Source organism: Callithrix jacchus, chromosome 7, assembly GCF_049354715.1.
Source record: "Callithrix jacchus isolate 240 chromosome 7, calJac240_pri, whole genome shotgun sequence".
Taxonomy (NCBI): domain Eukaryota; kingdom Metazoa; phylum Chordata; class Mammalia; order Primates; family Cebidae; genus Callithrix; species Callithrix jacchus.
Genome location: NC_133508.1, coordinates 95136355 through 95156145, shown reverse-complemented (window position 1 = coordinate 95156145; position 19791 = coordinate 95136355). Strand labels below are relative to the sequence as shown.

Below are 19791 nucleotides of genomic sequence, written 5' to 3'. Positions count from 1 at the left end.
AGAGTAAGAGCCTGTTGCACAGTACATGGTCAACAATTATGTTAGTTGTTTCTCCTCTCCTTTTCTCTTTGTCTAATATAACAGGAGGCACTCAGAAAACAGAAATCTCTCTGGGTATTTCAAACAGGGATGATTTAATACAGGAGATGGTTGGATACATGATGGAAGAGCTAAGAAGCGAAAGAAGGCTATTCAGACAAGCTAGAGAGCAGCAATAGGAGGAAACACTGTAACCTGGGCCAGAGGAATAGAGAAAGAAGGCAGTACCACCAAACCCCAGAGACCAGGGTCACCTTCACAAGCTACAACCACAGAGGAGCCCTGGAGGAGATGCTACTATTTCTGCAGATGCAATTCCAAACCAGGAGAGCCAAGGGTAAAAATACCCTGCCCTTCTTCCCTCCTCTGGTCTCCAGTCTCCCACAGCCTCAAATTAGTAATACGTACTCAGAAACTCAAGAAGAAAGAAGCTAAGGAAAAGTTGTTTTCTGCACATTTTCAAAGAAGGACAGAAGGGATCTGAGATTAAATATACAGGTAATTGACACATCTGACAATGCTGTAAAATAGATAGGTTGTGCTGGACACAGTGACTCATGCCTGGAATCCCAGCACTTTGGGATGCCAAAGAGGGCAGATCATGAGGTGAAGAGTTCAAGACCAGCCTGGCTAACACGGTGAAACCCCGTCTCTACTAAGAATACAAAAATTAGCTGGGTGTGGTGGTGCATGTCTGTAATCCCAGCTACTCAGGAAGCTGAGGCAAGAGAATTGCTTGAACCCAGGGGCGGAGGCTGCAGTGATCCAAGATTGTTCCAGCCTGGGCAACAGAGCAAGACTGCCTCAAAAAATAAAAAAAAAGTAGGTTGTGATTATCATCTCTGTTTTACTCTGTCAAGTATTCATTTCATGGCACAATAGTGATCTCATTTTATAGATGAGAAAAGTCCAGACATTAACTACTACTCCCAGAGCTCTAAAGAGGAAGTACCTATTAATTCTGTGAGATTCATGGAAGACTATAGAGTAGAAGTGACTTTGAGGACATCATGGGTCATAGGTGAGGAGGTTTTGTCAGATGAATCAGATTGAAAAAGCATTACAAGCGGTGGAAATAGAAAGAGGTACAGGTAGCAATCCATACATTGAAGGGTTTGGGCTATACCATTTCTGAAGTTTCAGCCAACTCTTTTTTTTTTAAACCTTGAAAATTCTACTAGAAGTGGAAGAAATATATTATCCAAATTGTTTTTTATAGTACCTAAAGGCATTCATTTTCTAATATGAAATTACATCACTTGACCCCTGTTTATGTAGGCTCTGTGAGGTACTTCTCATGTTGCTAAAGAAATTAGTACAGAGATGGGCAAATGTCACTAACAAGATCAGTTCAAAAGGGGCAGAAAATTTTTGTCTCTTATCGTCTTCTTACTACCATGTGTTAACAGTTTGGAAACAGCAGCACAGCGGCCATACATTAATGTTCTGGTGATTCATTTTTTTCTGGAATATATTGTCAGGACATTTGATCTGCATATATTTCCTTTATACAACCCTTTGTACTGAATTTGATGGCTAAACTTTTCTACTGACATTACACACCACATTTCAGCTATTAGCAGGCAGCAGCTTTGCTCTTAGAATCTCTCCTTCTAGTTTCTCCTGGCTACAATCCATCGCTCCACAGTGTAGTAAATGGACTGCTCATTTTGAAATGCAAATCTGCTGATTATAATACCTCCCCTCCACCACTGACGCCTCACTTAAAATCTGTCCGTGGTGCCCCTTGCCTTCAAGATAAATCTAAGCTCCTCTAATATCTTTGTTCCTTCCTAAGTCTATCAATACTTTCCACCTTGAACTCTGAGTTTCAGGTGTGTTGAAGTACTAACTATGCTATTTTATGCTTCCATGTGAATAGTCTTTGTACATGCTGTTCCCCCTAGAGTATCTTTTCCCAGCCTCTGTGCCAGGCAATAACTATTTCTTCCTAAGGGGATTTCCCCCTGCCCCTACCACCCTCCTTTACCTTTGTGCTTTCAATGCACCAAGCACATATTGCCAGTATGGAACTATCACTCGGTATTTGTAGTTTTGGGTGTGTACAACCTTCTTGAAAGGCTGGCATGTAGTAGAAACTTAATAACTGGCAACTATGGGGGTTGGCTGTTGCTGCTTTTATTCATTTCTATGTTCCTCGTGTCTAACAGCATCTGATACACAGTAGATATCAAAGAAGTGTTTGCCAAATATCCTAAGAGTTGGAGGTTCAAAAAAAGAAGTAAAACTAAACAGTGTAAAAGCCTCTATTTATTAAATGTGGTACCATTAAAACACTGCCTTTAAATCATACCTGCTTCAGAAGGTCCAGGTAGGAACTTGCTTCCAAAGATCAGAAATCCGACTGTGGGTTTGTCAGAAGTATTTAAATATGCCAGATTCTCTTTATGCATGGCTATGTGCTTTTATTCCATTTCCTTTGCTCTTTAACCCAACGGCCACCTGAGACAGGACTCTAGGTTAATAAGCAAAATTATTCCCAGAATGGAGCTGACCTGGCCAGCGATGTTTAATCAGGAAGAGATTTGGCAGATAAGGATCGATATTTGTGGCTTCTACTATTTATGAATCATTCAAAGTCCAAATCGTGCAGATGCTTAAACTGGGAGGGTAGTGTAGGGGACAAGCCCTTTCTTAGCAGATATGTATGGCCTATTGCCCAGCAATCAGGGACTGGTACTGTTTTGTGGCTCTGACTCTGGGAGTGGCCAGTTGATCAAAGCATTCTTTCTCGGCCAGCACCGATAAGCCTCCTAATCCTTCATAGTCTAGAGCACACAGGAAGCCAGTGCAAACTCTACATTGCTAGAGGAATCTGAGCTGCCAAGCCCAAGGCATTGTCATGGAGGCCTCTCTTTGAGGGTGGTGTGGGGTAGTGTTTAAGGACCTGCACTCTGCAGCCAGTCTGAGCTGGAGTCTGCACTGTATACTCTTGACACTTGAAGGCTGTATGAGCTTAGGCAGGTTACTCTATCCCACAATGTTCTAGGTTCTGCAACTGTAACACAGGAACGGTAATAAGAGGATCTTGGGTGTTGGGGTTTTTAAATAAGAGTATATGTGCATTAATGCTCAGAGTTTCTGGCTCTTATGAGACAGCCCACAAACATGCTGAGGGCCTAGTATATTCCAAGTGTTTTTCTAGATGCCGTGTAGAGAAACATAGAGATGAAAAGATGTGGCTCCAGCCTCAATAGGCTCAGCCTAAAAGAGATGAGAGACAAGTAAGCCAATCATTGCAATATAGCACAATAATTTGACAACTGTAATAGGCTTGCATAAGATTATGTGAGAGCACAGAGGGTCTGGGTTCCTGGGTCTGCTCAGGACCATTGAGGAAGACATTAAAGGCTTTTCAGATGAAGAGACACTGGAACTAACTCTCAAAGGAAGAGTGGGGGTTTGGAAGAAAGATTAGCAGGAGAGTATATTTCAGAAAGGCAGCAATAGACTCACAAAGATGCAAAACTAAAGGTCAGTGTGGCTGTCTGGGGATTGGAATGCATACAGGGGCTGATGAAGCAGGAACAGGTGGGGTCGGGGAATACGGCAAGAGCCAGTCCCTGGGTCACAAATGCAACCTTTGGGAGGTTGGACACAATCCTACAGCTAATTAGGACTCTCTGAGAGTTGTGAGATTCAGGAAAAGAAGAGCAAATTGAGGTGGATGCCTTTCATTGCACTTTGAGCTGTTACGTTTGTTTTGAAGAGAAAAAAATGAATACATCAGAAACTAAACTTTCATGAGATTGACATTAGACTTCAGTTTCTGTACCTTCAACTAGAGTATTAGTTTATGAGCTAATTCTATCTGGACATGTGGTATATTTTTAACTCTATGATTCCTCTGTCCAAGGTTCTCAATCCTCAGGAATCTCATTTAGCCTGAAGGTTCTGAACCAATTACATGGTTTTATAAGGTCAAAATAAAAATTGGGAGTCATTTTACTTTTATCTGTACTAGTAGAAATTACAGAATCAAACTGCTTTAATGAGAAAAAACACCAGGATGAGAAAAGTGAAAATAGAAGTGTCAGCACCATCAGAGATTTCTGCTGCGTCTTGGATGCCGGCAGATGAGACCTGGGTTGGGCTGTGAAGTCCTTTGACAACCCCGTCTATATCCCTGAACAAGTTGCCAGGGCTTCAAGAGGGATAGACATGAAACACAACATCCTTCCACTCTTATTAAGATTTAATCATGCTTTCAACAGGATTGCAATGTTATTAAATTAGATTTTTTTTCTTCCTTGAAAAAGGATTTAGCTTTTGCTTTCCTGACATCATAATCAACATGGAACAGATGCAAAGGGGAATTGGGTGACCACTGGTAATATGGACCTATACTTAACATGTAGCATGTGAAGTTATTAAAATGGAAATTAATTCCCTTTATTATTATCGTGCCCTATCAATTAATTTGGTTGGAGGTGCTTATGAATATGCAATTATTCCTCCCTGCTGCCCACCCCTTATTCTATGTGTGTGGAAAGCACTGGGGAAGCAATAGGTAAAATTTCAGATTTTTTTTTTGCTAGTTTTGCTAGCACTGCTCCTCTTCACTTCCTAACAATGATGGATAATGTTGACAACTCATAGTTCTTCCCATGTGTCAAGCACTTTCGTAAGCACTTCATATTTATTGTCTCATTCAATCTTGACAATAAATTCTTACGATGGGTACTTTTATTATCCCTGTAGAAAGAAGAGAGAAATGAGACAGAAAGAGGTGAGGAAATCTCCCCTAGGTCACCCAGGTATTCTGACCCTGTACCCTTCACTACTGCGCCACACTGCCTCTTACTGGCTCTGGGCGTAAGGACTTGGGGAAAGACCATATTCTCAGATCCCAAACTCCTGTAGGCTGAAAAAGGGTGTGGGAGAACTGGGATGGGACAGAAGGCTCTGAGAGGGAGGCAAGTATTTTAAAATATAGGTTTTTGTTATTATTTTGGTATGGCAAGGCCAACAGATCAGATGATTGCCATTGAAAAGATAGCTTGTTACACTCACAGACCCCAAGACGATGCATCATGCCTGGGCAGGGCTGCTGCACACTCAAAGCACCAGGATTGCTCAGGAGGTAGAGGGAAGGGGGACTCTGAGCAAGAGCCTTTATTGTGGTTTCTTTTTTCTTTTTTTTTCTGAGACAGAGTCTTGCTGTGTTGCCCAGGCTGGAGTGCAGTGACACAATCTCAGCTTACTGCAACCTCCTCCTCCCAGGTTCAAGCCATTCTCCTGCCTCAGCCTCCCTAGTAGCTGGGACTACAGGCGCCTGCCACCACACCTGGCTAATTTATGTATCTTTAGTAGAGATGGGGGTTTCACTATGTTGGTTAGCCTGGTCTTGAACTCCTGACCTCTTCATCCACCTGCCTTGGCCTCCCAAAGTGCTGGGATTACAGGCCTGAGCCACAGTGCCTGGCCCTTTATTGTGGGTTCTGTGGGAAGGAACAGGTGAGTCAGTTTGGCTGCTTTGAATAATTTAGCAGGCTCTGGGGAATAGAGCCTGGCCCCCGCCCCCTTTGTCTGGTTCCTGCCTCAGGTGATAGGGGCAGGTGGATAAATGGGCTGGAGTGGATAAAGGAGGTGGTTGGGGTAAGGATTCTGGATAAATTGGTTAGCATTTGAAAGGTGAGCTCCTGAGAGGGTTTGTTACTATCTCTAGGAATTAGCTAACCCTGGGAACTAAGCAGCAGTCTGCAGTATCAGCAAGTCCCCAGACGTCAAAGCATCAGAAATACAGAAACTAAAGAGACATAGTTAACAGAGCCAGGGTTTAGTAGGGTTGGGGTGGGGGGCAGTGCAGGCTGTGGAGGCTCCCTAAGGAAGGCAAGGGGGTTGAGATGGCCAGTAAGAAATGAAGACCTGAATATACATAGGGTGATCTCCGTTGGGTGGTAGAGAATTGGAGACACTGAAATTAAGCTTTGAAATAAGTATCATTGGTCTTTTGATATTATTTGTAGCACCTATTTAACTTTCTACATGTATTAAGCTTTGGGAGGAAAAGTGTTATTGCTCATCATTGCAGCTGGCCATTGCTTCCTTGGGAGCAGGGACTTTCCTTTATGTTAATCAACTTTTCTCAACCCTGAAGATCCTGATGTGAGGCTTGCTCTCCAAGAATGGAGGGGCTCTGATTCACGTGCAGTTTTTAAATTCTGGCCCCAATAACACACCATCAGGATAAGTCTCTCTTTAAGTACCAGTTACATGCTGTGGATTTGGAAAAAAGAAGGTTGTTAAACCCAGGTAAGAGGAAGCCCTGGGTGAAGAACCACAGTCATGACTGAGTGTTCAGTTGTAACCCCTGATTCACAAGTGATTCCTTTTCTCTTTCCTTTAAAAAAGGCAAGAGAAATTATGTGAGATGAACCAAGATAGCGCTACAGGTTTGTTTTCTAATCAAGTACTTAGATAACAAGGTGATCTGTACGTTGTGTGGAGGCCATTGAGTCACCAAATCCAGAACCAAAGAGTCCAGCTGAATTCCTTCCATTATGAAGTTTTCTCATTTTCACTCAAAATGTGTCCTGGAATGTCCATACTAAATTCCCTCCACCTAAGCCTGAGAAGCCACATCAATTGTCTCCTATACTTTTACGAGAACCTTTCCATGGGTCTCCTCATTTTGGTTTTTCCTCCCTCTAATTCATTTTCCATAGGAGGGTCATATATTCATTTTAAAATATAAAAGATATCAAGTCAGTCTTCTGCTTAATGGCTTTTTATAGTGTATTACTTAGGGTAGGCTAACTACTGTAGCAAAGGGATCCAAAAATTCATAATGGCTCATACACAATGGTTATGACCTGAATTAGTGAGTAGATCGACTAATCAACATGGCTGCCTCTCTCTAAGGAGTCATTCAGGGCCATTAACACCTAGTTTAGAAACCATCCCAAGTCAGATTTCCTGGAGGCAGACCCTGAAACTGAGATTTATATGAACATGACCTATTAGGAAGCTGTCCCAGGAAAAAGTGACACAGAAGTACAGAGTGGGGTATGGACAGGAAGGAAGGTAAGCTCGGGTGTGGTACCAACCAAGCCCCACAGAGGCATCTTTAGCCTAATCCCATAAGGCAGCAGTCTCCAACTGTTTTTTTTTTTTTTTGCACCAGGGACTGATTTTGTGGAAGACAATTGTTCTATGGAGCAGGGTGTGGAATGGAAGGGTTGGGATGGTTTCAGGATGAAACTGTTCCACCTCAGATCAATCTCAGTCAGGCATCGGATTCTTATTAGGAGCATGCAACCTAGATTCCTCACATGCACAGTTCACTCTGGAGTTCCCACTCCTATCAGAATCTAATGCCGAGCTAACAGGAGGCAGAGCTCAGGTGGTAACGCTCACCTGCCACTTGTCTCCTGCTGTGCAGCCCAGTTCCTAACTGGCCACAGACTATACCCACCCACAGCCCAGGGGTTGGGGACCCCTGCCATAAGGGAGGATCTGGAGACAGCAGAGCCCCTACCTCAGAGCTGTCCTCATCAGAAAAAGGGAGTCAGAGCATTTAAGCTCATGCCTGCCATGCATTAGTTAAGGTCGGCCTCTAAGGGAAATACCTTCCCAGGTGCCTCTAGCAATCTGCGTGTGTAGGCAAAGGGAGTTCTGACATCCTGAGGGCATTCTGATAATAAGCGGATGCAGGTGCTAGCCTTTGGGAGACACCTGGAGTCAATGTGCAGGAGAATGATAGAGGTCTAAGGGAAAACGGGAGGAGTACAGACAGCAAGAGCTACACAAAGGCATCTTAGGGTTTTCATCCTAGTAGGAAAGAGCAGGCAAGAGAAACTTAAATGGGCCATGCTCAGAAGTTTATTCCATTCACTAGAAGTCAACTAATGATTGATCCCTTAAGCAATGCAAGGCAGGCACATGGCCATACACAACTGCAAGAGAAGTTGAGAAATAGAGTCCACCTGTGTATTCAGGGAGGAGAAGAGAACCTCTGCTTCTTGCCATGAATAGCCTCTAATAATACTTGAATAAAAATCTAACCTCCCTGCGGGGATCTCCAAGCCTCTGCATGTCTGGCTTATGCCTACATCTTCATCTCTGTCACCTGCTGCTCCCTCTCCACCTCTGCCTCCACTCTCCCTATGTTTTACTCATACACTCATACTGTACTCATATGCTCACACTGTACCCATATGCTGTTTACTCATATACTGTTTTTATCACATACTGGGCTTTATTACCAAAGATTCTTGAAAGAAAAATAGTAGAAGCTTCCAGGCCTAGAATTGCAAAACTACTGTTATGATGCTAAAAGTGTTAATTTCACTTTTGAATAAATGCCATTGGTGGATTGTGATAAAGTAGATAATGAAACAACTGGTCCCATTTAGTGGAGACTGTAAGAACCAGAACTTAGCCTCCAATAAGCTCAGAGAAAGAAGAGAGCTAGACCTCCCTGTGGGCAGCCCCAAGTGATAGGGCGCGCATCATTGCTGCTCCAAGTGCAGAACCCACGGCCCTGGGCTCTCCCTTATTACCAACTACCAGCATGACCTTGGGCGAGTTGTTAACCTAGAGGTGCCTCAGTTTCATCATCTATAAAGGAGGGCTAATCATTGTTCCATATTCATGGAGTCATTGTGAAGCACAAAGGAATTAATACAATAGAAAGAGCTTAAAACAGTCCCTGGCACAGAGTAAGCACTTTAGTAACTGCTATTATTACTATTAGGGGACCTGCAGGCTGCACAGACAACCCCCTACCCTGGTTTCCCCACTGCCTCACCATGCTATCTTGTTAGCAACATTTTTTCCCTCATTCATACAGCCCCACCCCAGGCTAAGGGGGTTTGGAGACAACCAATTGAATCAAGCTCCTGTTTAATATCAACCATGTACGGATGTGCATCTTCCTGGTCACGAAACACAATGTGAAGTCAAAGAACCAAAGGTCTATCTCTAAGCAGCCCTTCAAGCTGAGGTAGTGATAGTGTCCTACCTAAGGTTTTCCCAAAGCTGCCATTTTCCTTAGGCTACTGGAGAATAGACCTCAAGTCTCACCATAGGCCAGGGGTTGTTTACAACTTGCTTTGGTTTTATCCCACCAGTCCTTGACTGATGCTGCCTTTGGTTGTACATCTCACAACTCCAGGGGGCGCCATTTTCTTAAACTACATAGTCTCCAATGATGGCTCTGAACCATGCACTATCTTGCTGTCTTAGTGTTTCATGTGAAGAACACATGTTTTAGATTAATAAACAATTTGGATGCGAATTCTGACTGATTTGCTATTTGTGTGACATTATATAAATTACCCATCCTCTTTGGGCCTCAGTTTCCTCATCTGCAATGGGGTGGCAGTATTTATTCCATGTAGGTGGTGTAAGGACTGTGATGGAGTACAGGTGAAAAGCATAGCTAACTGCCTGGCGCTATCTTAGTCCTTTGGAGTTTGGTGGTCCATTGCTGTGTAACAAATTGCCCTAACAGTGGCTTTACAGCAACTGTTTATCTGCTTGCGATTCTGCAATTAAGGGAGGGCCCATTAGGCATATTGTTCCAGGTGGTGGTGTTTGGGGTAGCTCACCTGGGGTAGGAGGATCTAAACTAGCTTATTTCACGTGGCTGGTGCGGCAGCTAGGTGTTGGCTGGGCTCACTCACTCTTTCTGCCTCTCTGTTACTCACCGTAGTATCTCACCTCCAATAGCCCATTTCTCTCCACATGGCCTTTTCCTTCAGCAGGGTGATCAGAATTCTTAACATGGGGTCTTAGAGCTCTCAAGGGTGTAAAAATAAATTCCAACAAGGTCTTAAGATCTAGTCCTGGCCTTCACACGGTGTTACTTCTGCTACCTTCTATTGGTCAAAACGAGACATGGCTTCAAGTAGAAGAGAAGTGGACTCTACCACTTGAGAGGAGAGGCAACCTGCACATACAAGGATGGAAGGAATCGCTGGTGGCTGTTTTGCAGATAATCCATCACGCTTAGTAAGTGGTAGCCTTGGCTTTCATTCTTTTCGAATTTTAGAAGGGGGAAGAGGGCCGGTGGTTGCAAAACCAAACTGGCTTTTAGCGAAAAAGCCCTAAGGACCAGGAAGACTTCATATCAGTGAGACAGAGTAATGCCCATCGAGTTTCTCCTTTGGGGTGGGAAGAAAGCCCTTCTGGGCTAACTGCTGCTAGAACTATAACCTAGAAATATTTGATCCTTTTTTGTTTGTTTCTTTCTGATTTTCCAATTCGAACTCACCTTCTACAAGATCTGGCAGACTGGAACCAGAAACAGGTCACTGATATGTAGGGAAACATCTATATTAGCTATCTGTTATTGCATAGCAAGTTACCCCAAAACTGCATGGTTTAAAGTGACAACATTTCGTATCTCTCAATTTCTGTAAGTCAGGACTCTGGAGTGAGCTTACCTGGACCCTCTCTAGCTCAGGCTGCAATATTAGTTGGGGATGTTGTTATCCCACAATTTGACTGGGGCAGAACCCTCTTTCAGGATCCCTCAGTTGTTGTGACCTTAAATTTTCCTAAGCAAACTATTATTCTACCTTATGAAGACGAACAAAATTTCTACTAAATTTTTTTTTTTTTTTTTTGAGATGGAATCTCACTGTGTCTCCCAGGCTGGAGTGCAGTGGCATAGTCTCGGCTCACTACAGTCTCCACCTCACTCCTGGCAGGCATTTGGACTAAGGGCTCAGTTCCTCTGGCTGTTGACTAGAGGTTGCCCTCAGGTCTTTAGCAAAAAGACCTCTTCATTGGGCAGTTCAAATATGGTAACTAGTTTTATCAGAGCAAGCAAGCAACAGAGAAGAGTGACTGCTAGTGAAACAGGTCACACACTCTTTTGTACCTAACAAAATAATAATTGCTGAAGCAATATTCTACCATTTTTGTTGTACTCTATTTGTTAGAAGCAAGTCACTATGATTTAGGGTAGGCAGATTATATCAGGACACAAATACCAGGTGGCAAGATCACTGGTTGCCATTCTAAAATTACAACTCTCGCCACTCCTTTCAGCAATTTTAGAGTCCTCAAATTTCACTTCATCCCTGGATATCACAGCACTATGCATGGGTTATAATCAGGGTGACTATGTGTCGTAGTGTAACTGGATAGCTGCAATGTAGATAACTTTTTAAAAAAGATTTTTCTAAGTGTAGAGGAACAATGCCTTGTATGTAAAAAAATATTAGTAGAAGGCTAGGTGCAGTGGCTCATGCCTGTGACCCCACTACTTTGGGAGGCTGAGGCAGGCAGATCACAAGATCAGGAGTTCAATACCAGCCTGGCCAACATAATGAAATCCTGTGTCTACTAAAATGTACAAAAAAAAAAATTAGCTGGGTGTGGGGGCAGGCATCTGCAGTCCCAGCTCTTTGGGAGTCTGAGGCAGGGGAACTGCTTAATCCAGGAGGTGGAGGTTGTCGTGAGCTGAGATTGTGCCACTGCACTCCAGCCTAGGCGACACAGCGAGACTCCGTCTCAAAAAAATAATAGTAGAAATTTTGTTTGTCTTCGTAAGGTAGAATAGTTTGCTTAGGAAAATTTAATGTCACAATTAATCTACTCAATAAATATTTATATAGTAGTTTCTAAATGCTGGCACTATAAAGTACAGTAAAAATAGTATCACTACCCTTGAAGAAGTTAAATGAGAACTCGAACACTAGTAGTATTGTGTAAGAAATATTGTGAGAGGGAAGCCCAAAGTGTCATGAATCTGAGACGGTGGCCCTTTGATTAAGTTTTGAAAAATGCATAGGAGTTTGCTGGATGAAGAATGTTTCAGTCAGCTTCCCAATAGGAAACAGCATCGTTTATCAAAACAGGATAAATGATGGAGGATTTCTTTCCAAAGATGAGGGCAGGAAACCATAAGGAACTGTGAAGTTATATGGTGCTTATCTGATAGCAGCCAGACTAGTATCAGTTAAGCGGGATGAAAGAGACTGAACTGATTACAACCTGGACACTGAGAGTCCTGTAGTGAGGGTCTCCTTGAGAAACAAGGACCTTCTGTAGAGGAATACAGCCAGCTTGTGCAAACTTTGTAGGAAGGAGTTGAGGGAATAAATACTCTGACTTCACTGCCCACTTTCCCTTTGATCCCCTGACAAATTGATCTGAAAAGCAGAGGACCTGGGAACCCACATTGTTTCCCATTCAGATCAGGCTCCAGAAGCACAGGCAGAATCGAGAAGAGTGAAGGTAGTCCTGGAGGGACAAATAAAGCTATCCAACACAAAGGCACCAGGCACGCCCATTCCAGAGAAAGGGAACAGAGTAAATCCAGGGAGATGTGAAATGTCCTGATGACCTGGGACTGACAAATGTGACCTGAAACAGGAGAAAGATCAGATCAGGAATAGGGAACTGAGGGCAGAGAAGTAGGCAGGGGCCAGCCTAGGAAAGGCTCCCTGGGTCTTTTGTAAAATTGTCCTATCGACCCTTCCAGTTTGTACCCACCACACCAAGTGTGCTAAAGAGCTTGGATTCCACCCTGAAGGTGGTGTGGACACAAAGACACATTTTTATCTAGGCTTGTGCATTGGGGGCCAGGTGGCTATACAGTGAAGGGTAGATTGGAAGGGGCATGGTTTAGATTCCAGCTCTGTCTACTGTCTTACGACAGTGCACTTAAACCTCTCTGGATCCTAGTTTTCTGGCTGGTGAATCACAGATGGCAACTCCTGCTAGCTTGCATGGGGATTAGACGGGATAGACTTTTATTAAATGCCACACACTCAACATACATGTGGGGTTATTTGTACGCAGATCAACAATTGCTTTTGATGGGGAATTCAAACACTTTGAGCACTTCCTGCCCATGTGCCAGGCATTGTGCTTGAATGCTTTACATTGGATATTCCATTCAATCCAGGCAACAGCTTTTGAGACAGCTATTATCTCAATTTACAGAACAGGAAACAAAGGCATATTTATTATCTATTATGTGCCTGAGGAATATGCAGGTGAGTAAGAAATGATCTGACCCTTAGGAAATTATGATTATGGATGCTGAGGTCATTTAGATTGGTGCTCTTCAAATTATAATGTGCATATGCATCACTCACCTGGCATCTTGTTAAAATGCAGATTCTGACTCACTAGCACTAGGGTCTGGCTGGAGGTTCTGCATTCCTAGCCCTCTCCTAGATGATGCTGATACTGCTTGTCCATAGACCACACTTTGAGAAGCAGAGTTTGGAAGGTCATATTACACACACACACACACACACACACACACACACACACACGCGCGCGCGCGCGCGCGCAGTACTTCTATCAGTACTTGCAGCTATGATAAATTGAAGCGAGGGAAGACTTTTTACAGCAATTTCAACTTTAAGAAATGAGGGAATAGAAGAGAAACACCATGCACCTGAGCATTTGCCTGAATAGCCGTTAACTGAGGCAGGGCTTTCCGATCCAGAATCTAAACCTTCCTCAGCTCAGTTTGGGCTGAGCAGGATATTGTTTTTCTGCCCCTTGGATATATCCCATTATGAGCTTTGATCAAAGCAAACCTTTCCCTTTGAGGCATAGGGCACATGTTAATGGCTTTGTTATTCGCATGTATCTGCATATATTTGCAAAGCAATTCAGCTTCTTCTGAGAGGGAGGAGGGATATAGGGGCTGGTGGCTGAGCCCACGGTTTAAGCATTTGTGTAATGGTGGGTCCCTAGTGTCTCAAAGGAAATCTAGCAGCTGAGAGCTGAAGCCATCCTGGTAATGGAAGAAACTAAGCGCTGAGTTTCCAGCTGCTTCTCTGGTTGAGTGTTCATGCCTGTCCACTGAAGATTCTTGTCATTTCAGGTCCTGCCTCTCTTTTTTCCCATCCATTTTACCTATTGCTGCCCAAGCCTCTTCTTAAAGATTTCTCTGCACAGATCACTTTCCCACTCAAAGACTTTCCATGGTTCTCCTTTATCTACTAAAGAAAGCAAATCTTAACATTTAAATCTCTCCCCACAAAACCCAGTCCCAGTGCGTTACTTCCGCCTTGCCTCTGTACTTCCATTCAGCCTCCCTGCTTCCCTTCCATCTCCATGCTTTGGCTGAATTGAAGCATTTTTGTTGTTGTTGTTCTGTAAGCCAAATACATTTTCACATTCAGGACTTAGCTCATGGCATTACTTCAGTTTGAGACACACTCTCTCCACTTTGCTCACTCATGCCCAAATTCTGTTCAACCTTCAAAGCCCGGCTGAAATTCCTCTCCATCCAGGAAGACATCTTTGAACTTCCTATCCGGAGAAGTTCTTTCTGCTTATGGACTCCCTTAGCATTTTATCCACACCTTTCTTATTGCATGAAGTTCTTCATCTGTTTATGTATTAGAACTATCACCAATTATTGCATGTCCATGCCTAGTCATATGTATATATAGTAAGTGGTTCATACATTTTTGAATGATCGTATGTATGAATGAAAGACTGGTGTCTGCTGACCTGTGATAGTGGGGCAGCCTCTTCCCTGTGTTCACTCTTTCAATACGTATTTATTGACCTCCTGTTCTCTTGGAGGAACAAGGTTCTGGCAGTACAAAGGTGAATAGAGGAAAACCCTGGCCCTCCCAGGGGATTTTCTGAGGATGGGGCTGTCGCATGTTCTTTGTTTAGTTAAGTTGGCTGCACTCCAACTAGTTGCTTAATAATAAATGATTTGAAAAATCTGAAAACATCTGATATTTTTACAGATCAGTGACCTGTTAGATGAACAGGCTAAATCTTGTTTAATCTGTGCCTCTGTTGATCAAAGCACTCTTTTGAGTGTGGAGCGTGATAGCAAATTGGATTGTACTATCATTGTACTGTTTGCCTCCTCACCTTAAAAATAATAGTATATGCTCAGTGGAAACCTTGTACATAAAAAGTAAATACAAATTACTCACAACTTCCCAAATAAAAAAATGAATCATCGTTAATATGTAACATATTTCTTTTTAGTATTTTTATTTCTTAGCTTGTTTTTAGTAAAACACACACAGTTTGATTCAAACTTTTTTTTTTTTTGAGACAGAGTCTCACTCCATCAGCCAGGCTAGAATGCAGTGGTGCAATCTCGGCTCACTGCAACCTCTGCCTCCTGGGTTCAAGCAGTTCTCCCTGCCTCAGCCTCCAAAGTTGCTGGGATTACAGGCACCTGCCACCACACCTCGCTAATTTTTGTATTTTTAGTAGAGACAGGGTTTTGTCATGTTGACCAAGATGGTCTTGAACTCCTGGACTCAAGTGATCTACCCATCTCAGCCTCCCAAAGTGCCAGGATTACAGGCATGAGCCACAGCGCTTGGCTGATTCATACTTTATGTATCCTGTTTTTATTTTTTTTACTAAAGTCGTACTTTGACTATTTTCCAGTGTTGTTAAAAATTATTTAAAATAATTTTTAATTGAGATGGGCACGGTGGCTCACGAGTGTAATCACAGCACTTTGGGAGGCTGAGGCAGGTGGATCATGAGATCAGGAGATCAAGACCATCCTGGACAACAGGGTGAAACCCTATCTCTACTAAAAATACAAAAATTAGCTGGGTATGGTGGCATGTGCCTGTATTCCCAGCTACTTGGGAGGCTGAGGCAGGGGATCACTTGAACCATGGAGATGGAGGTTGCAGTGAGCCGAGATAATGCTAATCTGGTGACAGAGCAAGATACTGTCTCAAAAAATAATAATAATAATAATTTTTAATTACACTTACTATTTCATTGTATGGATATAGCATATTTAAACTGAATACCCATTATTTATTAAAGCTAAAATTTGGCAATAACTACACTATGAACATCTTTATGCATCAGTATTTTTCTTCATCTGCTTTTGTTAGCATTCTTGAAGTGCCATTAGTGAGTTGAAGCCTATGAACATTTTTAAGTTCTTTCCATCTTTACTGATTCTTTTTTATCAGCGATGGTTAATTCTTCAAATTCTATGTTGGGTGAGTCTGGCCTCAATTATTAAATACTCTTTTGTAATTAACACGGTGTCTGTAGGCTCCCAGCCCCCTCCCCTTTTAAGACACAACAATATCTTCAAGATTGTTTTTGAGACAACACCCCTGTTCATCAATATCCACACTGCTGGCTAATGCTGCTGTGTTGATTTTTTTTTTTTTTTTTTTTTTTTTTGAGACGGAGTTTCGCTCTTGTTACCCAGGCTGGAGTGCAATGGCGCGATCTCGGCTCCCCGCAACCTCCGCCTCCTGGGTTCAGGCAATTCTCCTGCCTCAGCCTCCCGAGTAGCTGGGATTAGAGGCACGCGCCACCACGCCCAGCTAATTTTTTGTATTTTAGTAGAGACGGGGTTTCACCATGTTGACCAGGTTGGTCTCGATCTCTCGACCTCGTGATCCACCCGCCTCGGCCTCCCAAAGTGCTGGGATTACAGGCTTGAGCCACCGCGCCCGGCCTGTGTTGATTTTTTGTGGCCCTGGGTGGCAGATTTTTGTTACAGCAATTGTAAGTGGACTTGACATCAGAAACATTTTTTTTTGGTTCATCCAACCTGCATTTTGATCTTTTAACTAAAATATACTGTAAGTACTTCTTTGGCTCTCAGAACCCTGGAAGAGCAATCCCACTGCGGCTGCATTGAATTAGCTTGAATCAGTAGCTTGTCATTGCTTGCTGGGATAAGGGCTACCCAGACACAAACCTCTCAAGGTCTGATTCTTAACTTAGTCTCTTTCTACTGCAGGAGAATCAGGGAGTTTGTTATAGTTGGCCTTAGTGTTAGATGGTATAACCTCACTTTAATTGAACCTCCTGTAACAATCCTTTATGTTTGTATGATGCTCTGTGGTTTAAAAAGCACCTTCAAGGTGCTTAATTTGATGCTCACCATCATTCTGTGAGGTAGCCATTCACACTACTTCTGTTACCTAGGATAACCAGGACATGGGGAGTCCTGTGTTAATAATAGAAATAGCATGGGTCTTTGGAGACATATCTGCCCAGTTTCAACTCAACTTAACCACTATGTAGTTCTGTGACGTAGATTCTTTGATCCTCAGATTCCTCGTCTATGAAGAAAATAGCACAGTCGATTCTTACTATTTGTAGATTCCACATTTGTAAATTTGACTACTCACTGAAACTTATTTGTAACCCCAAATCTATACTCATAGTGCTTTTGTGGTCATCAACAGACATGCACAAAGTGACAAAACATTTGAGTCACCTGACCTGCGTGTTCTCAGCTGAGATTGTGCAAGGTGATGTTCTCTGCCTTTTTGTTTCAGCCCTCTTCCTATGAACAAGCATCCTTTTCATGGTCACATGTTTAGTATTTCTTGTGATTATTTTATTGGTAGTTTCACTGTTTAATACGGCCCCTAGATATAGTACCAAAGCTGTCTGGTGTGCTTTATGGAGAAAATACATGAGTTGGATAAGTTTTATTCAGGCATGAGTTCTAATGCTGCTGGCTGTGGATTCAATGTTAATGAATCAACAAAAATATTAAGATGCCTTTAAACAGAAACACATAAAACATAAAATTCATAAAACACATAAAAATCAATATTTTTTCCTCATCTGATCATTTTTTTGGATTCTTAAAATGTCATTAGTGAGTTAAAGCCTATAAACATTTTTAAGTTCTTTCCATCTTTACTGATTATTTTTATCAGAGATGGTTAATTCTTTAAATTATATGTTGGATGAGTCTGGCCTCAATTATTAAATACCCTTTTGTAATTAACATGGCTTCTGTGGGCTCCCAGCCCTTTCCCCTGTTACATATTGCTCAGTTGATGAAAATGCTGTGACCAGAGCCTTGCAGAACATGACCCTGTGTTTCCCCTAGGAGCAATGGTTCTATATTTGTGAAACTTTATAGAACATAGCTACAGCAGATGATAATCAACTGTGCCTATCTTGTAGGATGGCTGTGTATATTAAGTGAGGATGTATGTAAAATGCCTAGGGTGTTGATGTTCTGTGATGGGAACTATCTTCTACAGATGAGGAAACAGAAGCTCAGAGAAATCAGCTACCTTATTTAATTTTATTAGACCAGAAAATGGCCCAGGTTAGTTAGTACCATATAAACTTTGAGTTGTCTGAATCCAAACCCAGCAATTCTCAAAGCATGCAGGCTACATCTAGGAGCAATTCCACATAGGGAAATTAAATGCTTAATTTTTTTCTGCATTTGCTTTTTATTTCTATGTTTCATCTACATGGTTGAATTCTGGAAAATCTATTTAACCACCCATTATCATGATTTTTGTGTCAGGCCCTGTGCTAACCTCATGCCATCTAGTATCTTTTTTTCATCATGCAATGATCTTGTAAGGTAGAAATTACTATTTTTGTTCCCATTTTAGAGACTCAGAGAAGTTAAATAAATAGCTCAAAGTCACGCAAATTGGAAGAACAAAGATGGCAACCAAGGTCGTTCTGGCTGTAGAGCCTATTTTCTCAACCTTAACGTCAAAGGGTCCCAAACTTTTGAGAATTTCATAGACCAGTAAAATAACCAGCACCCCAAAATTGTGCAGAAGGACAGAAAGTTGTCAACTTTTATTTATCTAGGTAAGGACATTAAAGAAAAAGTCCGCCACTGACTAGCATTATTATGTTATAAAGATAATTAACTTTAATATTATAAACGTATGAAGAACTATACCTCAGATTTTAAAAAATCCCATCAAGGTTGGGCATGGTCATGCCTGTAATCTCAGCACTTCACAAGAGATCCCTTAAAGCCAGGAGTTTGAGACCAGCCTGGTCAATATAGTGAGAGGCTGTCTCTGTATAGATTTTAAAAATCCAATCCATTTGCTCTTATAAAAAGCTCACAACACTGTCTTTCTTTTTTACATTTCTCTCAAAACAAGACTGTCTTTAGCATAGACATCATCATTTGGCAGCCCCAGCTCTGTACTTCATTATAAGTTACTTCCATCGATCTGGGCCTGAGCTTTGTCACAGAGCAGTGGTTTCCATCTAATGGTATTCAAGATCACTTTTCAAAATTCCAAGGATGGTTTTAGAGTTTCCAGGTCTGGGCTAAGACTTGGCCCATTTCTCCTTCTACCACAGAGTCAAAGAGAAGATTAGTCTCATGTGCAATAGATGTTAGGTCAACTGCCCCTTGCCTTGGACAGGTGCAAGCACCTAGCAAATATACCTCCAGAAAAAGAATGAATGTTAGTGATGACAAATGAGTTGTGTTAACTATTGGGAAAAAGGGCACACACACAAATCTCCCTTGGACCTATATTTCTTAAGGGAATGTGTCAGAGAAAGGAGTAATCCATGAGAGACAAAGGCACAGCTCTGGCTTTTTCTTCCCCTGAAGTAGATGTCCTTCAGAAATGGCCCACAAGATAAGTTAGCTTGAGGACTCTTCCACTTTTCTTTGCATCCATGAATCAGGAGTCTTTTATTTCTAGGACTGTACCCACTTGCTTAAATATTAGTAAAATCGTAAGGGAGTGCCAATATCAAGTACAGCTTATTGAATGGTTTATATGATGCATCCTGATGATGTACTAAGTTCTTAGCAAGGTTAATCCCCATAACAGCCTTGTGAGATTGATATTGTCATCATCCTCACTCAGAGATGAAAAAAACAGAGATAGTAAAGTCATAATAACTTGACCCTTTTATCATTAATAAGTAGGAGAGGTGGAAATGGAGTTTAGACTGAAACCTCTTGCTTCTAAACAATGCACTGTGCTGCTCAGCCTACACTCTGCCTTCTTGCCATATTCTTTCCATTTTTGCAACTAAATG

The 19791-nt window shown here is 42.2% G+C and overlaps 1 protein-coding gene and 1 long non-coding RNA gene across 5 annotated transcripts in view; both read left to right on the top strand.

Annotated features, from left to right (window-relative positions):
* Positions 1–14938, top strand: part of LOC144577160 (uncharacterized) — a 38185-nt gene extending 23247 nt beyond the window's left edge. Inside the window, exon 3 of the long non-coding RNA XR_013520499.1 lies at positions 85–14938. This is a non-coding gene — a long non-coding RNA (uncharacterized LOC144577160). The remainder of the gene's footprint in view (positions 1–84) is intronic.
* The window catches only part of DAB1 (DAB adaptor protein 1), a 1273242-nt gene that overhangs the window by 202029 nt on the left and 1051422 nt on the right, over positions 1–19791 (top strand). The gene's annotated exons all lie outside the window — the stretch shown is intronic.